Source organism: Octodon degus, unplaced genomic scaffold (genome assembly GCF_000260255.1).
Source record: "Octodon degus isolate 3935 unplaced genomic scaffold, OctDeg1.0 scaffold00064, whole genome shotgun sequence".
NCBI lineage: Eukaryota > Metazoa > Chordata > Mammalia > Rodentia > Octodontidae > Octodon > Octodon degus.
The window spans coordinates 8,568,271-8,593,696 of record NW_004524640.1 but is presented as its reverse complement, the minus strand read 5'-3'; the positions used below and the strand labels follow the sequence as shown (position 1 = coordinate 8,593,696).

Genomic DNA, 25,426 nt, shown 5'->3' with positions numbered 1-25,426 from the left:
CTGCAGAGATAGGGTCCCGGATCGAACTCTGGGCGCCCACGAGGAATCCAGGGCTGAAGCCATGCCCGCCCCCACAGCCATCATAATTATGTAAAATACCAGTTTTCCCATATATGGTACTTAATATCTGTTCTTCTGGTAGGACAGGACAGAGGGAAAACAGCTCGCGGGGCGGAGTGTCAGAGCCCGGGACCTTCCCAGTCTTGTCCGCCCAGCCTAGCTCAGGACCCGCAAAGCGACACCGCCCTAGTCCTTTGCGCTCGAGCAGCCTGCTTCTGATTGGAGATGGTGTGTGTCAATCCTCGTTCTGTCTATTGAATCTGCCCTAGGAGGCGGGTCTCCCGCCTAGGAAGCGCGGGGGAAGGTAGAGCTGGAGGACTGGTTGAATCCCGTCCGCCTGGCCAGAGAGTCCCGCCCACCACTTTCCACAGGTCAAGATATCTATCCATCAAGACCAGATGAGCGCGCGAATGGGTGAGGCAGGGAAGGGGGCGTGACAGTCTTCAGACCCCGCCCCAATTCTAGGCGTGTCTAGAAAAGGCCCCTCCTCTAAGGGGCGGGGCGGGAAGGCGGCGAGCTGCCGAGCTGGGTGCGGTGAGGCGCGCAGATCACCGCGGTTCCTGGGCAGGGCACGGAAGGCTGAGCGAGGCTGACCTGCTCCAGCTCCCGCCTCGTGTGCTCGCCCCACCCCGCCGCCGCCCGAGCGCTGGAGAAAGCCCTCTCTGGAGAAGCAGCGCCTGCTCCCCTGGGCATCCCCAGGTTCAGGTGAGCGAGCCCTACCAGCGGGTGCCGCTTGGGGTAGCCGGGCAGCCGGGCAGCCGGGCAGCCGGGCAGCCGGGAGGGCGGGGGCGGCGACGAGGCGCGCGGCGTCTGGGTCTGGCGACCGGCGTGTGGGTCTCTGCCTCCGCGCGGGCGAACGGACGGGTAGGCAGGCGGGCGCGAAGGCTGGCGGTCGCGGCACGGGCACCGCATCTTCCTCTCAGGGCCCGGGACCTGGGCGCGCAGGCCGCTTGGCCCGGGCTTTCCGGACGCCGGGCTCGCGCCCCGCCGGGCGCATTCCGCGCCTGGGCACCCAGGCCTCCCCACCCCCGCCGCCGGGGCCCGCGCCCGCCCTCGCCGCGCCGAGGGCCGAGTTGGGCAAACTTTTTAACCCCTTCTGGGAGCTGCTGCCCGCTGGACCCAGCCGGACCGGTGAGGATGCCGTGGGGGCCGGGGCGGCGGCCCCTTCGCAAGTTAGCCCGCGCGTGGAGACCGAGGTAACGGGCGGGCGGGCGGGGACCGCTTGGCAGCTGTCAGGGCGTCCTCCTGAGTCAGACCCGGACCGTCCTGCCGCAGACGTTGCGCCCGGCTCCGTTTCCGCCCTCTGCCGCCGACTTCCTCATTCGCCGGCTGCCCTCGGTCGGGCTGAGGAGGGGGCGGGGAGAGGTGCTTTGGGTGCTTGGGGAGCGGGCTCTGGCGGCTGGGACCCGGTTGCGAGGCGGGAAAGACCTCTCTGCCCACAGCTCCTCGGCTTTTGAGTTCTGATGCCCGGGGCAGGCAGGGCCCGACACGCGGGCCCCAGGCGTGCACCTGATTCCACCGCGCTGCGGCTGCCCCGCCTTGTCCCAGCCAGGGACCCGGAGGCTGGGAGTTGGCCTTGTCTTCAGAACCCGACCTGGGCTGCTGCATTTTTCTAGTTTGGACCAGATGGGGGGCTTTCTACTCCCCCTTCCATTCCTTGGACAGGGGTCCTCACCCCAGATGGTCCCGAGCCACGCCCAGGGCAGGACTGCTGCCCCTCATCCCCATCTCTGGAAGGGGGAAGCGGAGCGAGTCTCCTCCCGGACCTCTGGACCTCCGGGACGAGCTTGCTGCTGTTTCTAAGATGGGACAGGGTGAGTGCCTGCAGTCCTACCCCCTGGTGCAGGGACAAGGTTCCTGGGAAGTCCCAGGTTTTGGAGAGGGGCAGCTCCCACCGCTGGGCGCTTGAGAGGCCCGCGGCCACTTTTCGGTTCACTGCGCCCTGTTGTGGGTTTTAGCACAGTTTCAAAGTAACTGTTGAGTAACCGGTGAAGGGGAAGAGAGTCTCAGCTCTTTCTGCGTTGCAACAGAAGTGACAGTCTCTGAGTCCACTCTCCTAGTGTGGGCCTGATAACCTCACCTGATGGTTTGTTCTCATTTTGGTGGAGGGAGGCCCCTTGAAGGCCTGCTTGGGCAATCAATTATTATTCGTGAGTTTATATGCCATGGGTAGGGGGAGGGTAACAGATGTGTAATGGAGCAAATATTTAACTGGCTTCTCTGTGCCAGGGACTTTGCCAGGTGGTGTGTGTGTGTGTGTGCGCGGGGGGGGGGGGTGTGAGGTTGAGTAAGACCTGGGCCCTGCCATGGGCACTTATGAGAGAGCTCAGACAGCCCTGTAGATGACTCCGGTGTGAGGTGGAGATGATAGGACCCAGAAAAGTACCATGAATCATAGGACTGGGAGAAAGGAGCCAAACTACTTTGTGCTATCCTGGAGGCCTCCTGGAGGAGGCCTCTGTCCTCAGGAAGTTGCAGTCTTCAAGGAGAAGCAGTGACAAGAGTGACTTCAATACAAAGGCATCCCGTGATATGTGTCCCGAGCATGTCACAGACAAAGGACTGGAATTTCAAGGCTGTTGAAATCCCCCGCTGTTGAGGCCAGGAGGGAAGCTGCCAGGAGAAAGAAAGGAGCACAGGGCAGGTTCTGCAAACTGAGGCCAGTGCAAAGTATGGAAAGTGAGGAGTCACTTAATGCATAATTGGGGGGTAATTAAAAATGTCAAGCGATTGCTCAGTGTAATTTGAGAGCTATTGTGCCCCCATATGGCAGGGGGTGACACCAAAGAGCTTGGCTCTTCACACTCAGCAAGTTCTGGCAGTGCAGGTGGGCAGATCCTGAAAGAGCCAGGTGCCCTGCGGCCAGCATTGGCAGCTTCCCCGTTCTGTGTGCGGAGTTATCTGCCTGAGAGGTGCTTTCTGTTGGTCTGAAGGGCAGGGAGGGTAGAGGGAGGAGAGGGCTGGGGTTCTGGATTTCTTTTATTTTTTATTTTTAAACTGTTTAACCTAAGGGGTTGGAGATGGAGAACTTCTCTCTTACAGGATGAAGGATGCATGTTAATTACAGCCTGCCTTTGGCCTGTTCGTGGTCCAGAACAAACAAAACAAGGATCTGTTAGCTCTTTAGAGGTAGAAAAGCACACTCAGAACTGCAGCGTTGTTGTGTAGCCTGGCTAGGGTATTGCTGGAAACCCGGCTGCCAGAGCTGTCTTCACTTCCTCTTCCAGCTAATCCTTCAATGAAGTACTTAAGACAGCCCCTACCAGCTTGACATCTTTATTTCAAAAGGAGAGGAGGGGTTGGCTGTTGTTTTTCTCTGAGCCTGGCCCTACCCTTCTCTTGGAGGGGGAGAAAGAGAAACTCAAAATAAAGGGGAAAAAAATTCCAAGCCTTGACAGCTTCCTCCCAAGCATCATGTTCCAAAAATATTTAGAATAACAAAATCTGTGTGTCCTCTTAATTAAACAAACATCCTAATTTACTGAGCATAAAACAGCATCTCTGCCCGTGGGGGCAGGAAGTGCATTTTCCCTTTGTGCAGCTCCAGAGAGTCACTGCCTCTCTACTTTAACCCGTGGTGTGCTGAGCCCTGGGCTCCAGTCCTCTGGTAACAACGGAATGGAGTCCTGGCTTCTCCTCGGGGCAGCGGTGCTCCTGTGGCTTACCCGACAGTTCTTAGAACTGAGAAATGTAGGGTCACAGCTTGAAAGAGCTCTAGAGATAGGCAGAGTTCAAAACTGAACCTTTTTTATTATTTTACTTTTTGGGTACCAGGGAGTTGAACTCATGACTTCATGCTTGCCAGGCTGTGTCACTGAGCTAAAATAATGACTTTAGGTGAGTTACATAACCTCTGTGAGCCTCAATTTCTACATCTGTAATATGGGAATCATGGTACCTTCTATGAAGTGTTAAATGTGAAAAAAAAGTGTCAGGAATAAAGTATGTACAGGGCCTGATAAACTGTGACTCTCTGAGGCTAAAACTATAACTGTAAGGTTAAAAGAATATAAAATCATCTTTACTCCCTGGGTTGTCAGGTCAGGGTGGAGAGCAGACTATTTCAGTGGTTTTTAGGGTGGCTTAGTGTGCTTTTGACGTGGGCGGAAGATGTGCACACTGACTGTTCTGGTTCTAAAACATAGTTTCCTGTGGCCTGAGTGATAGCTAAGGTAGTGTGAGTAGAACATGGGATCTGTGAGACCTGGCTCCCAGCTCTGGTTCTGCTTGAGGGTGTGTTTGATTTTGTTAGAAAATGTTACATCCCTTACAAAGACATTGTACCCGATCCCATGAGATTGTTTAGAAAATTGAAAAATTGAGTAATTAAAATTTCAAAAATGCCATCAATGGGAGTTTGTATTATGCAGCTTTTAGAAGCTAGCTTGTCGGTAGCTATCGAAACACGGTCCTAAGTGTATTCTAGGAATCTACTCCACAGATAAACTTGAGTGTGCAAAAGGAAATGCCTGAGAATATTCATTGCAGCACTGTCAGAGAAAAACACAGGAAACAAACTAGCTGTCTATTACAAGGGTCAAATTAATCATGGTACAGCTGTACAGTGGAATCCTTGCGGCCTTCAGGAAAAGAAAATGAGGCTGTTTTGTATGTACTGATGGGACATGCTGTCCAAGATAGGTTGTAAGTCAAAAAAATTAGATGCAAAGTAATGTGTATGGTGTGCCTTTTTTTTTTTTTTTGTTTTTTTTGAGAGGGGGTCTCACTATGCAATACAGGCTGGCCTTGAACTCACTTTGTAGCCCAGGCTGGCCTAGAACTTGCATCGATCCTTCAGCCTCAGTCTCCAGAGTGCTGGGATTATAGGTGTGCGTCACCATGCCCAGCAAGTGCTCCCTTTTGTGTAAAAAGCCGGTACACAGCCTCTCTGCCTTCCTGGATGGATCTGGGAAGATACTGAGACCCTGCTAATAGTGATCATTTGGATAGAGACTGCTGCTGGAAGTAGTCGCGACTGGCCTCCTAGTGGAGGAGTAGAAGTGAGCATTATTTTCACTAAATACTGCTGTACATGTATTGCCCTCAGAAAATCAGAAATTGAGACTATTTTCCTTGACTATTAAAGGGACAGCTGATCTGATAAGTCTCTGCTTTTACCTGCTTTGCTTTAGATTCCAAATTTTATATATATATATATATATATATATATGAATTTGTGTGTGTGTGTGTGGCCGGCTTAGCCCACCCAGGGGGTGGGGCTGACATGGCTCGTGGTGCGAGAGATCAAACCATGGTCCTGCACGCTTGTGTAAGCTTGCCTAAGAAGGTGCTTTAGATCGCTGCACTATCTCACTGGCCCTCAAATTTTTTGTGAAATGCTCAGTGTGCACAAGGAGGAGGCCTTGGCCAGGGAGATAGCTCAGCAGCATAAGCAACTGCCTCGCAAGTGCAAGGTCCTGAGTTTGATCCCTGGTACTGCAAAAAGCAAAAAAACAAAACAGACTGCTTTGGTCTTTGTGCTTGAAACACTTTGGGACCTGATTCATTAGTCACAAGGTCACGTGATCTACCCTGATGCATTCCCTCATGCTGAGAAATGGTAGGTGATTACTTTTCTTTGCTGTATGAGAAGAGGAAAGCTACATGTGCTTCTGCAGAGTATTTTGGGGTACGCTTTGGCCAGTGTGCCAAAGCCACATTTGCCTGGCTCTAACTCGCCTGGAGAAGGCTAAACTAGACCCTTACTCTGGTCCTTTTGTTAAGTTGAGGTCATGGGCCCCTTCCAGCTCCGTGTCCATTTATCTTTCAGACATCTAGCCTCTGTTTTTTACATATTAACAAGAGTGTGAAACCCTCAATTCTTAAAAAAATGTGATGGAAGGGTTATGAATTGGAGGACCTTGACAGTGTTCTCGAGAAAGGCCCTCCTTAGCCTTGGATGGTGTGGCTGCTGGAGAAGCTGCCTGTCTGCCCACAGCTCAGCTTCCTTAGCGGAAGGAGCACAGCAGGGTCCCCAGCAGGTTGTGCTCCCACAAGGTGGCAGCCTGAGGAATGGCATGAGTCACACGAGGGCATGCGCCGTGAGCTGGGCTCTAAAATGAGCCTGTCACACACAGGCAGGTGACAAGTATCTGCTTCCTACCCGCACTTTTGTGGAGCACAAGGGGAGCTGCCCCTAACTTGGGTCTGATGCGAGTCTCTTTAAAAAGAATCCAAGGCAGACTTCTGCGGCAGTTAATCAGGCCCTATTCTGACAACTAAGTTCTCAGGCCTGAGGTGATCTCAGTGCCTGGGCGGTGGGTCCAGAGAAGGCTCCTGGCTGGCTTTGGCTGAGGCGGAGAGGCCAGTTGGAAACGCCCGCAGCCGCTGTCTTTTACCTTTAGCCTGGATGCCCAGGCTGCTGGAAGGAAGTCACCACTGAAGGGTGTGGCTTCCTGTGCGCAGGTTAGGCGGTGGCCTTGAAGGTAGCTGACCCTCCCCCACCCCACCACAAGTCACTTCCTTGTGGCCTCAAGATCTTGAGGTCCTCTCAGAAAAAAGGGGTCCTCCTGGGAGATCTCTCCTGCCCCCTTGGTCCAACATGCTGTCTCTCTGTATAAAGTTCTATGTATTGAATGAAATGCAGGCTGATTTCTTCCTTTCATTTCATTTATTTACTTATTTGTCTTTTTGAGACAGGGTCTTGCTATACAGTTCAGACTGGCCTTGAGCTCACTTTGTACCCCAGGTTGGTCTTGAACTTGCAACAATCCTCATGCCTCAGCCTCCGTAGTGCTGGGATTACAGCTGTGTGCCCCACACCTGGCCTGATTTCTTGCTTTTAAAAGCTTGTCCCTGATGAAGAGATTGTTACCTTTTGGAAATTTAAGCCTTGTGGTTTTTTTTTTTTTTCCTTTCATTTTAGTCTTAATTCAAAATGATGCTCTACTTAAAAGAAAAAAAAAAAAAAAAAAAACCAAAACATCTGCAACCATGATAAAATTCATCTCTCCCAAATTTACTTAAAACCGTAGAATGTCTGAGCAGGGGGGCTTGTGGGTATAATTTTGAAACATTAAAAACAGTTTCTCCCCCCACACTTAAGAGGAGTGATTTGCCCAAGCTCATTCTGTGAATTGGTATAAAATATGGGCTCCTGGTTTCACTCAGCCTTTCTTGCCAAACCAGGAGATCTCTTATAAGTGTTTTTAAACAATTACCATCCCTTTCTTGTCTTCATCTTCACGCGCAAGTTCACCACACAACACGTCCTCAGCTTCTTTCATCTTTCCTCTTTCCTCAGAATTTTCTTCCACTCCAGTAATGTCTTTTGGGAGAAGATTTCTCTCAGCTTCCTTCCTTTGAGCAGGGCCCTTGGGCTGGCTGTTCCTGCAGCTCAGGGGGAAAAAAAAAATCAGTATTTCGCAAGGGGTAGTGCCAGGCAGCAGGGTGGGCTCCTCATAAAGCCACACTGGCTTCTACACTGTGCTTCAGCCTGTCCAGATTTCTAGTAACGTCAATTCATTTAGCGTCTTAGGTCATAAATGCACCGTATTTTCAATATAAAACTAAGAGTTTTGGGATTGGGCTGATTGGGGACTGGAGTCTTCCTTCCCTTCCCTCGTGCTGTTAGACATAGCCATCCCATCTGCCCCATTCTAGTGCAGTTAGACCAAGTCACTCAAACTGTCCCAGTGCCTCGTTCTTAGTATTTATCAGACACGGGCTTGCCTGCTTTCTGAGAACTGTAAGTGCATGTGAAATGGTTCAGTTCTTGCTTTCTTCCCTCCTTCATATTATTGTCTACATGATATATTCTCAGGTGGCAGGAATACATGCTCAAGTTTTAAAGATTTTATTTTATTTATTTTTTGTATTTTAAGGAGGGGTCTACAGAGTGTTCAGGGTCTTACTACTAGATCCGACTCTTAGTGAGTCGCCTGTTTATCACCTCCCAAGAGCTGGGATTACAGGCACGCGCCACCACGCCCAGTCTCAATCACTGTCTCAGTGCACCCCGTGGCGGGGCCAGCGCCCAGCACCCAACATGGCAGGCCCGGGGATTGAACCCCCGGCCCCTGTGCCTGCGCTTGCAGGTACTTTAATTCACTGAGCCAGCCCTTCAAGTTTTAAAGATTTTAAATCTGCCCAGTAAAGCAGGTCCTTGATAAGAAAGTGTGGTTGCCAAGATGACCAAGGGACCTGCCCCAGTCATTGATGCCAGGATTTTGGAGGCCAGCAGCTAATAACCAAATAGCACAAGTCCATGTATAACACTGATCTGAGCTGGTTGAACATAAAAAAAAAAAAAAGAAAAAAAAGGTTTCGAATTAGTGGAGACACCTTCATTTAGGGTTGTCAGGTGTTTAAAAGCTGCAGTGTTTCCTGTTTTATGTGAAGTCACTAGGCTGGAGAAGGCAGCTTCCTGTCTGATAAATATAAAGAATGAGGCATTTGGCACTGTGTGGGTGACTTCATCTAACTGCCCCAGAATGGGGGAGATGCTAGAACTGTGAGGATCTGTGGGTTGAAGGTGGGGTCCCTGCCACGCTCCGCCTTCCAGCCCTCAGCCCAGCACCGGCACGGTGCTGGCCCCGAGGCTTGGTGTGTGAATGGGCCCGAAGTCTCCCTGATGCCTGGAGGCCCAGGCAGCCACAAGCTTTTGGATGCCATGTTATAAGACTGACGCTGTGTAGTTGCCTGGGAACCTAGGGTGAGAAAGGTGGTGGGAGGAGGTGTTTAAAAGTGTTTATTTTATTTTTTAATATTCTTTTACTTCATTTTTCTCAGTGGTGATGATTAAATCCAGAGCCTTGTGCATGCTAAGTACATGCTCTGTGACTGAACTTTATTTTTCTCCCCTACCTTTAGTATTTAAGAGCCAAGTGTGGAGTATAAGGGAATTGTCCCCAGATTTCTTGGCCAAGTCAATCAGGAGAGGTCCATTGACTCTGCCGTGTGACCTGCACTGTGCTGGGCCTTATGTGGCTTCATTGGAGATGGCGGGGGTGGGGAGAGCTCTTCTGTCACCAAGGAACCGTCCTCCCAGTCTGAGTGGTTGGAAGACGTCCTAGCATGCCAAGCCAGGTTTCTCGGAGGCTAGAATGATCTGGAAGGAAGAGGAGGGGAGATGGAGTGGGCAGGGAAAGCAGGAAGGGGGCTGAGGCAGAGTAGTGGCCTGGAAATCAGGATGTCTGGGTTGAATCCTAGATCTGCTGCTAACAATAATTAAATTTAATTGAGCACCTGTGGGCACCAGGTACCATGCTAATGCCTGCCTGCTTGCTCGCGCTCTCTCTCTCTGTCTTTTTCTCTTTCTCTCTTTCTTCGTGGGTTATTTCATTCAATCCTTCTGTCAGCACTCTAGATGAATCTCCATCACTTTTGGGTGTGCGTTTCCTCACTTGCAGTGAAGGGTGGGCTGAACTGAGGCCTCCTCCCTCTCTAGTGGCCTAGACTTTGTCAGAGGAGCTGAAGTTTGGGCTGCAGCTGCCCCTCAGTGGGGTGCCAGGACGGTAGTGTTGCCTGGGCTGAATTCACCCCAAATGGCTGCTTTTCAAGTAAGTGTGGTTGGTCGTGAGGAAAGGCTGGTGAAAAGACGGTGTTTGTGTGAATCCAGGCCAGGATGATTGACTGCTGTGCCTGCCTGCTGTTGGCAGGGCTCCACTGGGCGCCGGCTGCCACCCTGACTGGCGAGCTCTTGGTGACCACATCAGCGCAGCTGCAGACTGTTGCATTCCTTCTTTCCTTTACCTGTCCACCTGTTGAGCCAGGGTGGAGGTCAGTCAGTCTGTCATTCTGTAACCACTCCTTACAACTTTCTCTGTCTGCGAGGAGGCGAGACTGTTGACCTGGAGGAAACAGGTCCGTGCTTCCAGGAGCTGATAGGCTCCAGCAGATATGGTGTTAGAGCCAGAGGAGCCGACACAGGGGAACAGGCAGTCTGCTGGACGCAAGGCCCCAGCTGGGCACAAGGTGTCGAGGGAGCAGGGCTGGGCCCCAGTAGTGCTCTGTTCAGGGATGATTCAGGCTGGCCAGTGCCCCGAGTCTGGGGCTGTGAAAGTAAGACTTCCTGTCCTCTTAGGGGCACCTAGCCCCAGCCCTTTCATAGCCCACGAAGGCTTGCTTGCTTGCTTGCACCATTTCCTGGGAAATGTGACTGTGCGGGATTCCACTCCCAGGTTGTTAACCTCAGGCTGGATGCTGGGAATTCTGCAGAATTCTGTGCATGCCTTCCTCTGCTTGTCTTGTCAGACATTATTCCCAGAGGACTTGGGATGAGATTTCTTTTTTCCCCATGAAACACTGAGAAAGACATAATTTGGATCAGTTTCCTCTTTAAGGTGAAGATGAAGGGGTGTATTGTTTATAGTTAAGTATTACAGCGAAGTTGGCAACAAGCACAGCTGCCCCTCACCCCACCCACGGTTTGCATTTTTCTGAATTTCCTGTCTATATACACACAAAATTCTAAGCAGAACAGATACTGTGTGTGTTCTGACTTGTTTGCCTAATACTATAATAATAAAGTTTCCTGTGTTGCAGCAGACTCCACAGAAAAAGTATGGGGGAGCAGTTCTAGGGATTGAACTGGTGAACTATATCCTTTGTTCTTTTTCATTTTTTAAAGTTTTGAGACAGCTCATTATTTTTGAGAGCTCATTTTTGAGACAGTTTCACAGCAACCTGAACTAGTGATCCTTCTGCCTCAGCCTCCTGAGTAGCTAAGGTTAGAAAGCTGTGCCGCCATGTGCAGCACAATGAATACTGTAATGGCCATGTTATGTGCAGTTCAGTGGAAGAGCCACTGTTTACATTTTCAGAAGGTTCTGTGGGTTTTGTTGGCTTTTGGAAAGTCATCAGCAGATACCTCCTGAGCATCTATTATAGCTCTCAGCCAGAGACAATCAGGTGGACAGGATGCATATGGCTGAGATATCCTGGGCCTATCCTCCAGAGCCTCAAGTTTAGAACCAGGAACACAGTCACTTTCCTCTGGCGTCATGCCTCCAAGACAGGGTGGCTGGTGGTAGGCTGGGTGCCCAGTTCCAGTTGAGGGAAAACAGGTAAAACCACTTTTTCATCAGTGGTGAGGAAGCTTAGGAACTTGGAGCTAGGAGATCTTTCTAGTTCTTAGGAGGAAGATCTTCACCCTTGGGCCTCCCACCAGGCCCAAGCCTGAAAACCCACAAGGAGTGGGAGGGGGCTAAGGCACCTTGGCCGTGGCAGTGGCCAGGAAGTATTCCCTGGCCTCACTCAGAGAAAGCCCAGGGGAGGAGGGTGGAGTGGGCTCTCAAAGGTCCACATGCCTTTGCTGGGCCTCTTGGGCTCCTGCCTTCCCCAAGATGAGCAAGAATTGTAGCAATGAGTTGCAACAGTTTAGTTTTGTTGCAAAGAGGAAATTACAGAATCCTAGTGGTTGCTTTTGGGCAGATAGGGGTGTGTGTGTGTGTGTGTGTTTTTTTTTTTTTTGGCGGAACCAGGGATTGAACTCAGGCCCTTGCGCTTGCCAGGGAAGCGCTTATTCCACTGAGCCATCTCCCCCTCCCCCCTTTTTTTTCCTTTTGAGCAGCTGGATGCTTGTAGTGAGGGGTGGGATGAGCTGGGTGTAAGGGGAGAAAGAAGATGGCTGTTAGAGGCTAGAAACTACAATGCAGGAATCTTTGGTGTTTTTTTTTACTCGAGAGAAATGACCTCCCTGTCAGGCAGTGTACTTTCCTCTTTCTGGCCTCCCTGCACCCCAGTTCCCCCATCCCCAGCTCTGACTCAAGTCAGTCTGACCTGAAGTCTGCTACGGGCTGGTGGCAAGAGAGCAGGATGGGAGCTGCTGGTTGCTTGGAAAGGAGCCAGAAGCTAGCTGCGGTCTGCCCCTCCCAGGGAAAGAACCTGGAGGGAGCAGGTCTCATACAGGGTGACAGGGACGAGGAGTCGGACGTCTTACATGGTCTAGGCTTTGCAGATTTCTGTGTGCCTCTCCTGCCTGCAGTTAAGATTTGCATCATCACAGACCTCTTGGATTTGAGGTTTGTCGCGGTCCTCAAACCCTCCTCTCCCCTGCCCTGCTCTCCACGCTCAAACAACAACCAGATCTGTTAGCCTTAGATTTACTTTTTATGCATTGATTTAAAATTTGGTGGGCTGGAGATATAGCCCAGTGATAGAGCGCTTGCTTAGCTTCTGTGAGGCCCGGGGTTCGCTTTGTTTATGTTCCTTTGATTTGAATTTCTGCTATTTTAAATTATTTACTAGCTGTTACACTGGAAGAGGGAGAGGTGGATATAAGGAATAGAGAGAAAATGGAAGAAGAAAGTTGGGTGTGTGGAGGGGATAAGTGATTTCAGAAGCAACAGATGAATTTAAGTATCATTTTCACCCAGTTCATTATGCATCAAGCTAGTATGGTGGCATGTGTGGTAACTTGGGAGGCTGAGGCAGGAAGATCACAAGTTTAAAACTAGCTCGAAAGCCTGTCTCAAAAATTAAAAAAAGAAAAGGTAAAAAGGACTGGGCATGCAGGTTAGTGGTAGACCACTTGCTTAGCATGTTTGAAGCCCTGCATTTGGTCCCAGTACCACAAAAACCAACCAATCAGCCCCCCCCCCTTTTCTGGTGCTGGTTACATGCTAGAGACATCGAGGTTCTGGGGTTAAGAGTTTGCACGTGCGTGGGGGACCAGGCAGTGATCAGACACAGCTGCTCACTGGCCAAGATCAAGTACAGGTTGTGGAGAGCAGAAGTCAGGTGGGAGCAGTATGTGTGGCTGCCGGAGCCGTGTGGTGAGGGCCTTGGGCGGCGGACGTTTATTTCCTTGGTGCTGGATGCTGGAAGCCCAAGATCAAGGCATGGCAGGTCGCTTTCCTCGTTGGCCGCCCTCCTTGGCTTGTGCGCTGGTATCCCGTCCATGTCCCCATGTGGTCTCCCTCTGCATATCTGTCCTGATCTCTCCCTCTAAGGATACCAGGCCTATTGAATTAGGGTGTACTCCAAGGACTTAATTTTAATTTAATTACTGCTTTCAGGGCCCTGGTTCCAGTGGTGCTGGGTTAAGGCCTTAACATGAATTGGTGGGAGCATGAGTTGAGAGAGAAGAGAGGACAGAGAGGAGAGAGAAGGAAGAAGTGAAAAAAGAGAGAGAGAGGGAGACAGTCACAGACAGATATCTAGAGACATCTTGTTGTTGTTGTCTTCTTTAGCTCTGAGGGATGGCCCTTCAGAAGGCTGTATCAGTAAAACCCATATCAAGGTGTTCTCCAGGCAGCAAGAGGCGTGGAACGCACAGCTCAGTGTGAGCTCATGAGGAGCCTCAGTCAGCCTTGGGCCTCCCGCCCTGACACGCCAGCACCTGTCCTCTGCGGTGTCTCTGCTCCCTGTTCCCCCTCTGCTCTAAGGCCTGTGGCTATGGGCTCTGCCTTCTGCCCAGTGCCCTGGAGCCGAGAGAGCTCCTGCCCTCATGAGCCATATACACTGCTTACATGGCAGGGAAGATGAAGTCGGCGCAGGGCTGTAGACTGTGCTCTTAGAATCCTGGAGGCGGCCAGGGCCGCATGGCTGCCATGAAGGTCCCTCTGCTGTGTCCCGCCTATCCCTCAGCCCCACCATGCCCACCATGCTGACAGCCTCCCAGAGTGTCTGTGTGCCGCTGACCTGCTGGCCCTGCACGCCTGGCTTTTGCAGAGCTGTCGCCAGGCCTTGCACATGGTGCTTGTTCCTTCATGAATGCTTGGGAAATAGGAAAAGATGTTTGGACCTGATCATGGGTCACACAGTCCTTGATTCAACTTGTAGCACCATCACGCGACTGCCCTGGTGCCCTTGGGCGAAGGGACTTCAGTTCCTGGGCTTCTGAGGCTTAGGGACCATGACAAGTACATGTGTGCTCCTTGTGTAAGCAGGCAAGGCTCTGGCCCGGCCTGGAGGTCCTCGGTCCCACTTACCAGTCCTTTAACCTTGGCTGTGTCACAAACTGCGCCTCGGTTTTCCTTATCTGTGGACTGAGGAAAAGAAGAAATACCTCTGAGGGTTTTTTTCCCTCAGTGAGATTTAGCTGTATTGTTTATTAAACATTTTATTTATATAGTTTGCCCAACACAGTGACTTTATTTTTTATGCATTAAAAATCTGCATTAGGGCTGGAGAGATGGCTCAGTGGTCTAAAGCACCTACTTAGAACAAGCTTGGCAAGGCATCAGGGACCACGGTTCAATCCCCCAGCACCACATGCCAGCCGGCCCCGCCCCCTGGTGGGCTGAGCTGGCCACACACACACCACACACTCTCTCTCTCTCTCTCTCTCTCTCTCTCATATTATAAAAAAAAAAAAATAAAAAAAAATCTGCATTAATACATTTTTTTTTTTTCTTTCTGTAAAACTTGAAGTCACATTCGGGTTATTGCAATTAAAATCTCAGGAGTCCAGCAGTACTGGTCTTCCCATTTGATAGCAGGGAATGTTAAGACTCCCAAGAACCTCAGTGACTAGCTCCAGGTAACCAGCAACATTCATAAGATCCTTTCTCCTCTCCTGCTTTTGGGCCATTCATTTTCTGTTTGCCTTGCCTCCTACCTTCTCCTGTTAGACAGTTGTATGAGGTGTATTTGTGAAACTGGGATTTTTTAGACTTTCACTGATAATTGCAGCAGGAGGTGTTGAGCCCAGTAAAATCCAGTCCTTCTTGTCAAACCTTGTTCCCTAGGTAGCCAGCAGGCCAGGGTGGGCAGGTGGGGGAGGTGCGGTTGGCTGGGGAGCCACGCTCCACCCCACCCCACCGCAGTCCTTGGCTGCCTCTTCCTAGCCCACTAGCATGCTGTTCCCAGCCTGCCTTCTGCCCACAGCCGGCTTGCCGCCCTCCACTATTTCCTGTCTCTGCCAGGGCGATGAGGAGGAGGAGGAGGATGAGGTGGGTGTGTAGTACCAAGTGCTCAGGAAAAATGCCTCATTATAGAATTAATTACTTGCTGTTGAGGTCTGTGGAGTCCGTATGGACCCCATCAGCGCCCATTGCTTCCTGAAGCTTTCTCCCGTAGCTCCCTCCATCTGCAGCCAGTACCTCGGGCTTCTCCTGCTTCCTTGGCTAGAACCTCAAACCTGTAGGTGAGGAAAAGATAGGGGCCCCCTTAAAATGCCCAGACTAGTTACCTCACCGTCTCTCCTACCTATAGTAGCTGTGCTATCCGCAGACTGAGGGCGCTGGGGACCTCAGGCTGAAGATGCTTCTAGGTGGCAAGGCCCTGTCACTGTAGAAGCCACAGTGTCAACCATCTTGAGTAGAGAGGTAGTAGGGCTGGTCTCTAAGCCTTTAGAACAAGTCCTATGCTTTAATTATCTTCAGGTTGAAATTGTGGACCCTCTCTTTCCCCCTGCCCTTCAGCACTGCCCACCCTTTCTTTACCTCTGGCTTTCAGACAAGAATGTGAAGAATGTGATCCTCTATTGCAGACCTGAGCTGAGATCTGAGGCCGAACTCAAAGGCCCTTGCAGGCTTTACTAGGCAGCTTTGTTGTGTGGGGGACCTGGGACATTCCGGATTGGTTGTGGTTGGTTGAGAGTCGTGGACAACTCCAGGCTTTTAAATTCTTGGCTGTTATGTGTGATCTGAGACAGCTGAGAGGAGCAGTAGTGGGGAGATAATTCCCCCCATCCAGCCCCTTATTTTAGAGAAACCAGGTTCAGAGTGAAGGTTGGAAGGGGAAGTCTGCGCCAGAAGAGGGGGTTCATATCAGCCAGGAGGACTAGCTCTTCCACTTTGGTTGTGGGCCTGGGAGGCCTGGGGACAGGCCTGCTCCTTCCTCTCCTTACCATATTGCAACTGCTGTTTGCCAGGACCTGCCAGGAGGCTTACTGGAGCATCCTGTACATTTGCTGCCTTATTCTGTCCTCCAAGGCAGAAGACCCTGGAAGCCCCAAGTGGTGCAGACACCAACAGTAGTCGTGCACACTTTCCAGGCTTCTGGTTTCCCATCCACAAGACAGGATGCGGAAAAGCCCACCCCACAGGGCTACTGTGGGCCATCACTCCACAAGTGCTTAACAAAGTGCTGTGGTTCTTATTTAATTGTGCTACACACAGCCCTGTGTCCTTCGAGGAGGCCTTCCTACATCCTATTTTAGTAATGAAGAAATGATTAACACCCAGATTCCTGCTGAATAGAGAATAGAGTGCTTGTATCTAGGAGCATCTCCCATTGCTGCCCTGAGTCCAGCGTCCTGTCGGTACATGTGTGAAGACATCCGTGTGTGGCCACGTATCTGTGATTTCCGCGTCCTCTGTGTGTAGCTCTTCACGTGCACAAGTCTGTGTACACTGAGGAGGGAGTGGGCCTAGGAGTTGGCCCTGGGCTGAGGAGGGGCTACTGCTGCTTCCTTCTCTTCTGCATAGCCCTTGCACATTGGAACCAGACTCTGGCTTGGACCCAGGAGCAGTTCTTGGCGGGTGGTAAAATAAGCAGTAGCCACATTTCTGGTGAAGGACATTATGAGGTCACCCCCTGCTCAAGGACAGCTGGGGCTGGCCAGGTTTCAAACAAGGTTGCTGTCAGCCCACTCTAGGAACTGTACGTTAGTTTTTCTGGAAGTATGGAGTGGCTATCTTCTTTCCGTGGTTTGTCTTCCTGAGGAAGGCTGTAGGCTGTGGGCTGCAGCTTGCCCACTCAGCTTCTCTGGGGAGCATGGTGCTATGTCTCCCTCCCTATGCCCAGGGCTGGCACTGCACCAGCTCTGCAGAACAGAGCCAGGGGGTGGAAATGCAGGGAGAGCAGGTAAATCCTGCTGATTTGATTTCTTTTTCCTGGGTTGTCCTGGTCGAAGCTCTGCCTCCTCAGATCTCTTCCTGAGACCCTTCTTGTCTTTCTGGAGGGTAATGGTGGAGGTGAAATCGCTTCAGGTCTTGGTATATACTGCCTTGGTGGAGAGGGAGGCTATTCTGCCTCTGCCCTTGAAGCTTGGACCCAGGGTTTCCTAGGAGCCCATCCACTGCACTTCAGGGTCTCTGAGAGTCCCTGTGATAGTGGCCAAAGTGTTTACAACCTTTAACAAATTCTTTTTTTTTTTACCTTTAACAAATTCTTAAAGGAGTCCTTGACCTTTGACCTAGAGGAATGGAAACTTTGGCTTTTCTACTTTGTGTGTATGTGTGTAGCATAGAGTCAAGGAGCCGTCACTCCTAAGCACATGGTCGGTTCATTACAGAGACAGTTTGTGCTGCTCCAGAGATACATACAGTGGAGTACCTTCCCCCAGCTCAGCACTGCAGGACAGCGACCTTTTGCTCCATCTGGGCCCTAGGGAGCAAGCCTCCAATGTCCCATCACTTCTGGGCTCTCTTCACTGTGGGGCTAGGGCTAGAGATGAGTGCTGAGATGCTCTCATTAGAGCCAGACCTGGTCCCTTGTCCTGGCCTCTACCTTCTGTCCTTGCAGTGGTCCATCCAGTCCATCCAGACTCTCTCTGCTTCCTGGGATGTTCTAGAAGGCCCCTCAGCTGGGCGAGTCACTCTGCCTCCTAGAGCCTGACTCTTGTTGAGGTGAGAGGAGGCAGCATGGTTGCTGCCTGGGCTTTGTCCAGCGTAGCAGGATCAGACGGTGTCCTGTCAGCACTGGGATGAATGCTGCTAACAGCGTCAGCTTGTGGGGCTGCTAGAGCTGCTGCTTTACCAGCCTCGCTCTGGAGCCCCACAGAGATTCTGCCTTGGCCTTGGACTTGAGTTTTGCTTGACCCAACTCACGAGGTGACCGTGGGCCGGTGGACAGACTAACTCAGGTCTCTCTTGCCCAGCTGAGTTTGTGTCAAGTGGGTGTTTTTCACATTGTCAGCTGAGACTCGAGGTGGGTTGTGAAATTACTTTAGTGGGTGGCACCCAGTATTCTTAGAAATGAAATAAAATAGACTCAGATAGAAAATACCAGCACTCACAGCATGTATATCTCATTTTGTGAAACTTTTGTTCAACATGGTTGTCTGTATTTGTGATAACAAGTTTTAAAATTAGGGCCAGGGAGATAGCTCATTCGAATAAGTGCCTCCCTGGCAAGCGCAAGGTCCTGAGTCCAATCCCCGGCACCTAAAAAAATAAATAAATAAATAAAATAAAATTAAAATTAAACATATGTACTTATGTATGTAGTATGCATTTTCTTCCTCCCCTGAGTGAGATTTTAAAAAAAAAAAGTAAGAAACAGAAGCCCCCCAGGCTGAGCTGCTCTGGTGCTTGTCAGAGCCCTGGCTGTAGGATGCCCCCTTACAGGTCTGAGCTAAGCTGGGCTTCCCCCGGCTGCGAGTGCTGCAGATCCTGTAAATGAAGCCTCTTGCAAGATCAAACCTTTCAACTAAAGTTCTCAACAAAATTCTGGGAAATGAGCTGCATTCCTGGGATAGAATAAATCATGTTGAGTTGGGGTTAGACAGGATGTGACTTCAAGCCCCTGAAGTGGGCTGGGAGGGCAGCGTCTGTGACTGACTCATTGTGAGCCCAGCCGAGACACAGGCTGGCGTCTTGAGAGAAGGGGCCGAGGTTGGGGGAGGGCTGGTGCCCAGGCTGCCACCTAGCACCGCTCCCTCAGCAGGGCTCATAGTGATCCTCACGCTGGTTCTGTGCGCTCGATGGAGTTCACAGGGGCAGGGGCAGGGGCAGGGGCAGGGGCAGGGGCAGGGACAGGGACAGGGGCGGGGCAGGGGCAGGGGCAGGGGCAGCGCGGAGGGGACCAGGATGCGGGGCTGTTTACCGGCACACCCAGCCTTCCTGGGTGGTGGTAGCTGAGTTGTTTGTGTTTCACAAGTAAAGAAACTGAGGCCGGATCTGCTAGCTGCCTGGTACATTTACTTCTAAGATACAGTATGGTAGTCCCTCGCTATTTCACAGTTTGACTTTTGCACACTCACTGTTTTGTAGGTTTTCCAAAAATATTAATATAGGTGCCAGGGAGATAGCTCAGTGGAATAAGTGCTTGCCTGGGAAGAACAAGGTCCTGAGTTGAATCTCTGGTAGCACACACACACACACACACACACACACACACACACACTCTATATATATATATAATTTATCACAGATTTTTCACTGTATGGGATTTTGCAGTACCATACAATATACCTATGTTGTTAAAATTACATAGGTTTATGAGTTCAGAAATTGGTTTAGAACTTTAGAAGTGTTTTTAAAAGTGTGGGAGGGTCGATAAAGCCTTACTCTCTCTCCATATATTAAGGTAAATATAGCATTGCTACTTTGCTGATTTTCACTTATCGTGGGGGTCTGGAGCGTAACCTCTGTGATAAGTGAGGGACTACCAGGGTACCTTCTGTGAAGGTCATGGGTAAGTAACCATTTGGAGCTTCTCTCTCCTTTTCAAGGATAAAGATCATTATCAGGATCCACTTCAATGACCGATCAACTCAGGAAGATTGTTGTTGGTGCTGCCCCAGTCCTGTCTCCAGAAAGAAAACAGATTTGTGTACATCAGATACAGCTAGCAGTCGGGTGGAGGTGAGGTGGGGGTGACGGCTGCAGAGAAGCCTCGGTCTGTTGTGGCCTTTGCCCTTTGGCCTAACAGGCAGAAAGGAGCCACACCAGTCACACTAGTGTCTAGGCAGCGAGGTGTGCCCCTTTTGGCTTCACAAGAGTTACTTAGCAATGGGTGGTGGTGACTTTGTTGGACTCCATTCCTGGGGTCTGGACCTTTGGGAAAATTAGTCTTGAAGTAGTAGTTCCTTAATTTTATTTTTATTTATTTATTTTTTCCTTAAATTTGTCATTTAGGGGCTGGGGACAGCGTGGTAGTAGAGCACTTGCCTAGCACATACGAGGCCCTCGCTGCAGGCCCTAGTACTACCTCCCCCCCCCCCCCCGTAAGTTATTATTTTAAATACCACAGAGAGAATAACAAGCCTCTGAAGGTGTGGGGGTTCTGGGCTTGAGTGATCTTCCCAGGTTGTCTAGTTTCTGATCTCGGGTTGCACTGCTCAGCAGTTGTGATGTGGACTCTGAAAGCCCGCGTTCTGCACTTTCTCCTCGAGACGGCGGCCATATAATTAAATCTTTTGAGTATGGTTATTTTTCTACATTGGGTTTCAGTTTTGCTCACATGCTTGAGGAAAGAAAAACCATTCTATCAGCAGAACCAAAGGGAACAACTTCCCTGCAGGAATCCTCAGGGCTCAAGTTGCCCCCGTGCGTGTGTGGGCAGCTTTGAGCGAGCTCAGGAGAGGCTCTCTGCAGGAGGGCACAGTTGGCATGCACAGGGAACAATTCTGCACATGAAGCCAGCCGCAGTTCTCCTGTCAGCCTTTTCAAACCTAGAGGCGAGGGGAGAGATGTGTGCCTCTCATTGCTTGGGAGGGGTGCCACCCCTGTCCAAAACAACTTCTTTTTGCAGTTCTGTTGGGCTGCAGAGTGCAAGCTCGTTATCCAGGAGGAAAGGCACATGTATGATCTCACTGTACAGACATTGGACCAATGGAAAGCAAACCCAGGGTCTCGTATAGATGCCTTATCTGTAGTTCCAGCCCCAGGCCTTCCTGCCTGGCCTCTCCACTTTGTCCAGAAGCTGCCTAACCTGCTGCTGGTTCCCCCTTACCCCCATTCCCTTCCTCTCCTTCCTTCCCAGAGACATGAGATTCAAGGGTTTAGGAGAGATTGCCCTGGGAGCGGTCATTCTATATTTTGAATAGTTCAGGTCCTTTCAACAGCACTGGTTAGAAGTCCTCTATGTGCAGTGCCTTGGACTTCAAGGAGTTCTAGAAGACAGGGTAGAGAGGCAGGAGCTCTGGGTGGGGCAGACTGTGCTAGGCCTATGGATATGGAGGAGAAAAGTGTTAGGAAAGGCTGCCTGGGGTGACTGGACATCTCTGCCTCTGGCTTTGGAGGGTCTCAGTCAGTGGAGAATCAGGGGGAAGGGCCAGCCAGCTTATTTCCAGAGCAAAGACCACACTGCAGAGTTGGTTCTGGTGGGCAGGATGGGGGCATCTGGCTGTGACAGGTGGGAATAGGAGGGGGAAGGCTTCGGGCAGGGAGTTTGACATGAGCATGGCCTTAGCTTCTGCAGTGGGTGAGCTGCAGGGCTAGTGCAAGTGGCAGGGTTCTTTTCAGGCTCCCATGGTATTCTGCCGACTGATGGATTCACTCATTTAGTTTCTAAGCTGAGGTCCCAAAGCCATGCATCAGAGTCCTTGGGACTGGTAATTTAGTGGAGGGGATGCAGTTGGACGATTGATGGTCATAGCCTGAGACAGGAGACCCATGGGTCTGTGCCCAGGGAGCTCTGTAAACACTGGTCTGAGAGCTCCTGGGGTGCAGCTACCTCTCACTGGGAGGAAAGCACCATGGCAGGACCTGGACTCTGCCAACCCTCCCAGAACTAGGCACTTTGGAGCCAGAGGTGAGGGGTAAATCTGGTTGCATCTGTCTTTTTTTTTTTTTGCATTTGTCTTTTCTCTTGTATGTTGAAACCGTTCCTACCTGGCAGAGGCAGGGAACTGCCTTTTCCCCTTAGGTTGGAAGTGCCCTCTTGCTAGTCCCTGGGACTTTCCAACTGCTGACTTCTTACTGCCCCTGCAGTGGAGGAGGTCAGGGAGAGTGAACTCTTTAAAATACAGATCTGATGATGTTGCCTTCCCCTGTGGCTCCATCGTCCCTAAAGTGCACATTCCTACCTGGCTAAGATTCTGGGTGCTTGGCCTTTATATCTCTTTAAAACAGCAAAAGGGACTCTATGAAATTCTAGGGTCTTTTTTTTTTTTAAATAGTAGTTTTAAATTGATAGATAAAAATTGTAGGTGCTTTTCATGTATGACATGTTTTGGGATGTGTGCTGTTGTCCTATTTGGTTGGCCTAGGCACAAGGAAAAGTGGAAAAGCCCTCAGGTCCATCCTCGCTCAGGCAGGCCAATGCCAGCAAGTCCCAGTATTCCCTGGGCCTTCCAAGGGCCTCGGTACAGCCTTTGAGGAGGGAGGGCCCAGAGAGGATGGGCTTGGGGCCCTGGCGCTAAATTCCTCTCCAGCCTTTCTCTGGTCTGGTTTCCTTATCTGCTCAGCATCAACTGGGGCTTGGGTTGGAAGACTGCTAATGGAAACAAGTCCCAGCTTCTTCTGTAAGCAAACAACATTCCTGAGGAGGGGAGGGAAGGGGCCCATCTGCAGTCCTCCCATTCCTCAGCAGCTTCTACCTTCTGGGCTCTAGGCAGCTAGGAGGAGCCTCCCACCTATTCTCAGCTGGGGGACAGGCTGCTCTCGGCCTCCCCTGAGGGCAGTGGCCACTTTGCTGGCCTGCCTTAGAGAACTGCCCTCAGACCTAGTGTATACCATCTTGCAGCCCTGGACGCAAGAGCGAGAGTGAGAGCGAGGCAGCCCCTGCCTGTAGGTAGGTAGTTTTCTCATTTTGTAGGTGAGAAAACTGAGGCCCTGGAGGTTAGAGGATAGCTGGTCATGCCAGGCCTGACCCAGCTCTTCGGGCAGAAGTCTCGAACGTCCTGTCAGACCGGCTTTGAGAACTCTTTCTTGCAGGGTGTTCTGGGTGCCAAGCCTCACGGGCTGGAGCTACATAGGCTTCCTGACAGTAGCTCTCAGAACCTCTGTGCATCCTGGCATGGAAGGGCTGAGGGGTGAGCAGGAGGAGCTTGGAGAGCCCTGGGCTGCAGGAAACTTCCCAGGCCCTAGGTGTGATTCCTAGGAAGGAGGAGGAGCCTTTGGGTCAGGCGGCCAAGGTGGAGCAGTAGAAGGTTCAGTGCTGGGAACTTGAGGTACTGCTCTTCTGGTGGGGGGTGTTTCTTTCTCATACGAAAAGCTAGGAACTTAGGGTGCTGATAGCTTCGAGATGGCAGGACTTGTGAGCAGAAGATGCGGAACTCAAACTCAGCTCTTCCTGGCGCCAGAGCCATGCCCATTCCATCCCATCGTGGTACATTACAGGCACTTACCTTGGGATTTCAGAATCAGCGTCTTTTGAAGGATGGAGGCTGAGTCACTTGCTCAGCATGTGCAGGCTGTCACTCAGGTAAGGCCATGGCCTTCTCATGGCTTCCCAGTGGAAGTAGAGGCCCCACCAGCCTCTATTATGTCCTTCTTGGCATATTGGTTTGGCGGCAGGTGACAGGTGCTTCCACGTTGGCAAATCAGGATGCCAGGGCGTGAAAACTGAGCTGGTTCAGCCTTGTGGAGCACTTAGTGAAGGCCAGCATTTATCTTTGTTCTTTCTCTTTGTAGAATGAAAACCTCCATATGCTTTCCTTTCCATTTTATTTGAGGATGTACAGATGGGGTGACTACCCCCACCTGCAGTTTGAGCCTGCCGGTCTTCCTGCTTCTTCCAGCTCTACTCTGAACCTGGCCACAGCTCAAGGGGGTTTCCTAGCCTCTCGGAAACCTTCTCCATTCATTTCCTCATTGTTGCCTTGTTCCTTTTGCTTATTTCTTCAGGAAAGTTCTGCTGAAACTTACAGGTGCAGATGTTTCAGAGCATCATTGAAGCATTGTCACCGATGTCCCAGTGCACCAGGGCATGGGGCTGAGGGAGGATGTACTACAACCAGGTGCTTATAGAATCAGAATCGTGCTCGCGAAGGTGCACAGTGAAGTATGTGGTGATCCCATTTCTGATGATTTACTCCCAGGAACTCACAAAGGAATTTCCTGGGTCCGGCATTGTGCTTTGACACTTGGCGTTCAGATGATTGAGACTGATGCACAGTTCATCTGTTCACTGACTGTGGTGGCGAGGAGGAGGAGTAGGAGGAGGACAGGTGGGCAGTTCTTTTGCTGTAGTGAAGAAGGGTTGTACAGAGGAAGGAGTGTTGGGGTTGCTGAGCAGAGTTGGGATGACAGCAGGAATTGATATGAGGAGCTGGGGAGGACAGCAGGAAGGAAGAGCAGAAGTTCAGAGAAGAATCATGGGGCCAAAGAGGGACTGCTCACCCAGCAGAGATGACTGGGAGAAGCTGTGGAACTGCTGAACCGCATGAACCAGCCACACAATATCCAGGAAAGAGGAGGTAGTATCGCTAGCAGTGTGAGTGTGGTGCGTCATTCTGAGGGCAATGCAGATTAGGCTGAAGGCGTTCTGTCCAGCAGGGTGGCAGCCAGTTGTGGTAGCAGCCCCATGGGACACTGGGTGGGGCCTGCTGGAGGCTTGCTGATCCATTGGGGAGGAGTTTGCAGTGACGTCCACGTGAACAGTGTCTTTCCAGTGATGGACTCAGGCAAGGGTGTGGTATTGGGAGGGTTTCATGGGGGATTGTGTTTGTGGGTCCTCAGGTGGGTGGCTCTTTGTAAGGTGCTGAGATGCATTCGAGGGAGTACAGAGTAGACGGCTAGGTGGGAATTATTTGTCTGGGTGTCCAGTGACATAGCCATGAGACCCTGGGACTAATCTTGGTTCATCAGAAATATTTGCTAAATGGTGTTGGACGCAAACCTAGGATGAAGTGAGCTGGTGTAACCTGGGTGAAATCCCTGACCCTCATCCCTTGCTGCATGTGGCCAGCTGCCACCTGTCTTCCATTATTCACTGGATTATCAGATGCTGGGCACTTTAGGCTGAGCTGCTGTGTTGGAGGCTCTGAACCTCCAGTCATCATGGTGCGCTTGGGTTTGTTTGTTTATTTATTTATTTATTTGTGTGTGTGTGTGTTTGTGTGGCCAGCTCAGCCCACCAGGGGGCGGGGCTGGCTGGCATGTGGTGCTGGGGGATTGAACCGCGGTCCCTGTGCTTGGCTTAGCTTGTTCTAAGTAGGTGCTTTAGACCACTGAGCCATCTCACCAGCCCCTCTCATACAAGTTTTGTACTGCTGAGCTAATACCTTTCAGCTCTCAGGATCTTTAAAGAACAGCCCAGTAGGTAAATGTTGGTCAGATCCCTTAAAGTACAGTGTCCTACAAGGGACAGTCGTTCCTTGATGTACCATCCATACTGGTTATGTTTGGGTCATAGAATCTGTTTTAAGGGCCAGGGAGATAGCTCAGTAGAATTAGTGCCTGCCAGGCAAGTGCAAGGGCCTGAGTTCAATCCCCAGTTCCGCCAAAAAAGAAGAAGAAAGAATCTGTTTTATTCAGAAGATTTGTCCCTGGTAGTCCAGAGCGATGAGAGGATTTACTTAGCAGAAGTCTGCTTTGCAGGGCAGCATTTGCTTACACTAAGCTCTTAAACCAGCAGTCTCCAGTGGGGACAGCTTTGCCTACCTTGACCCCTTGGTAATGTGGCAGACGTTCTTGGCTGTCACACTGGGAACAGGGTGCTCCAGGCCACTAGTTGGTAGAGGTCAGGGATGCTGCTAAGTAACTTAAAATGAACAGGACAGCCTCACACAACAGAGCATTACCATCCCAGATGTTCACAGTGTTGAGATCAGAAATCAACTGCCATAACTGTTCATCATTTCATATATCACTTATAAACTGCTGGCAGTCTTTTTATGTGTTGGTTCTTTTTTTTTTTTTTTTTT

At 50.9% G+C, this 25,426-nt stretch overlaps 1 protein-coding gene across 1 annotated transcript in view; it reads left to right on the top strand.

Annotated features, from left to right (window-relative positions):
- The first annotated feature begins 559 nt into the window (after positions 1 to 559).
- The window catches only part of Myh9 (myosin heavy chain 9), a 90,435-nt gene continuing 65,568 nt past the window's right edge, over positions 560 to 25,426 (top strand). The window contains exon 1 of the mRNA XM_004634575.3: positions 560 to 765. The gene's annotated coding sequence lies outside the window, so the exon portion shown is untranslated. The remainder of the gene's footprint in view (positions 766 to 25,426) is intronic.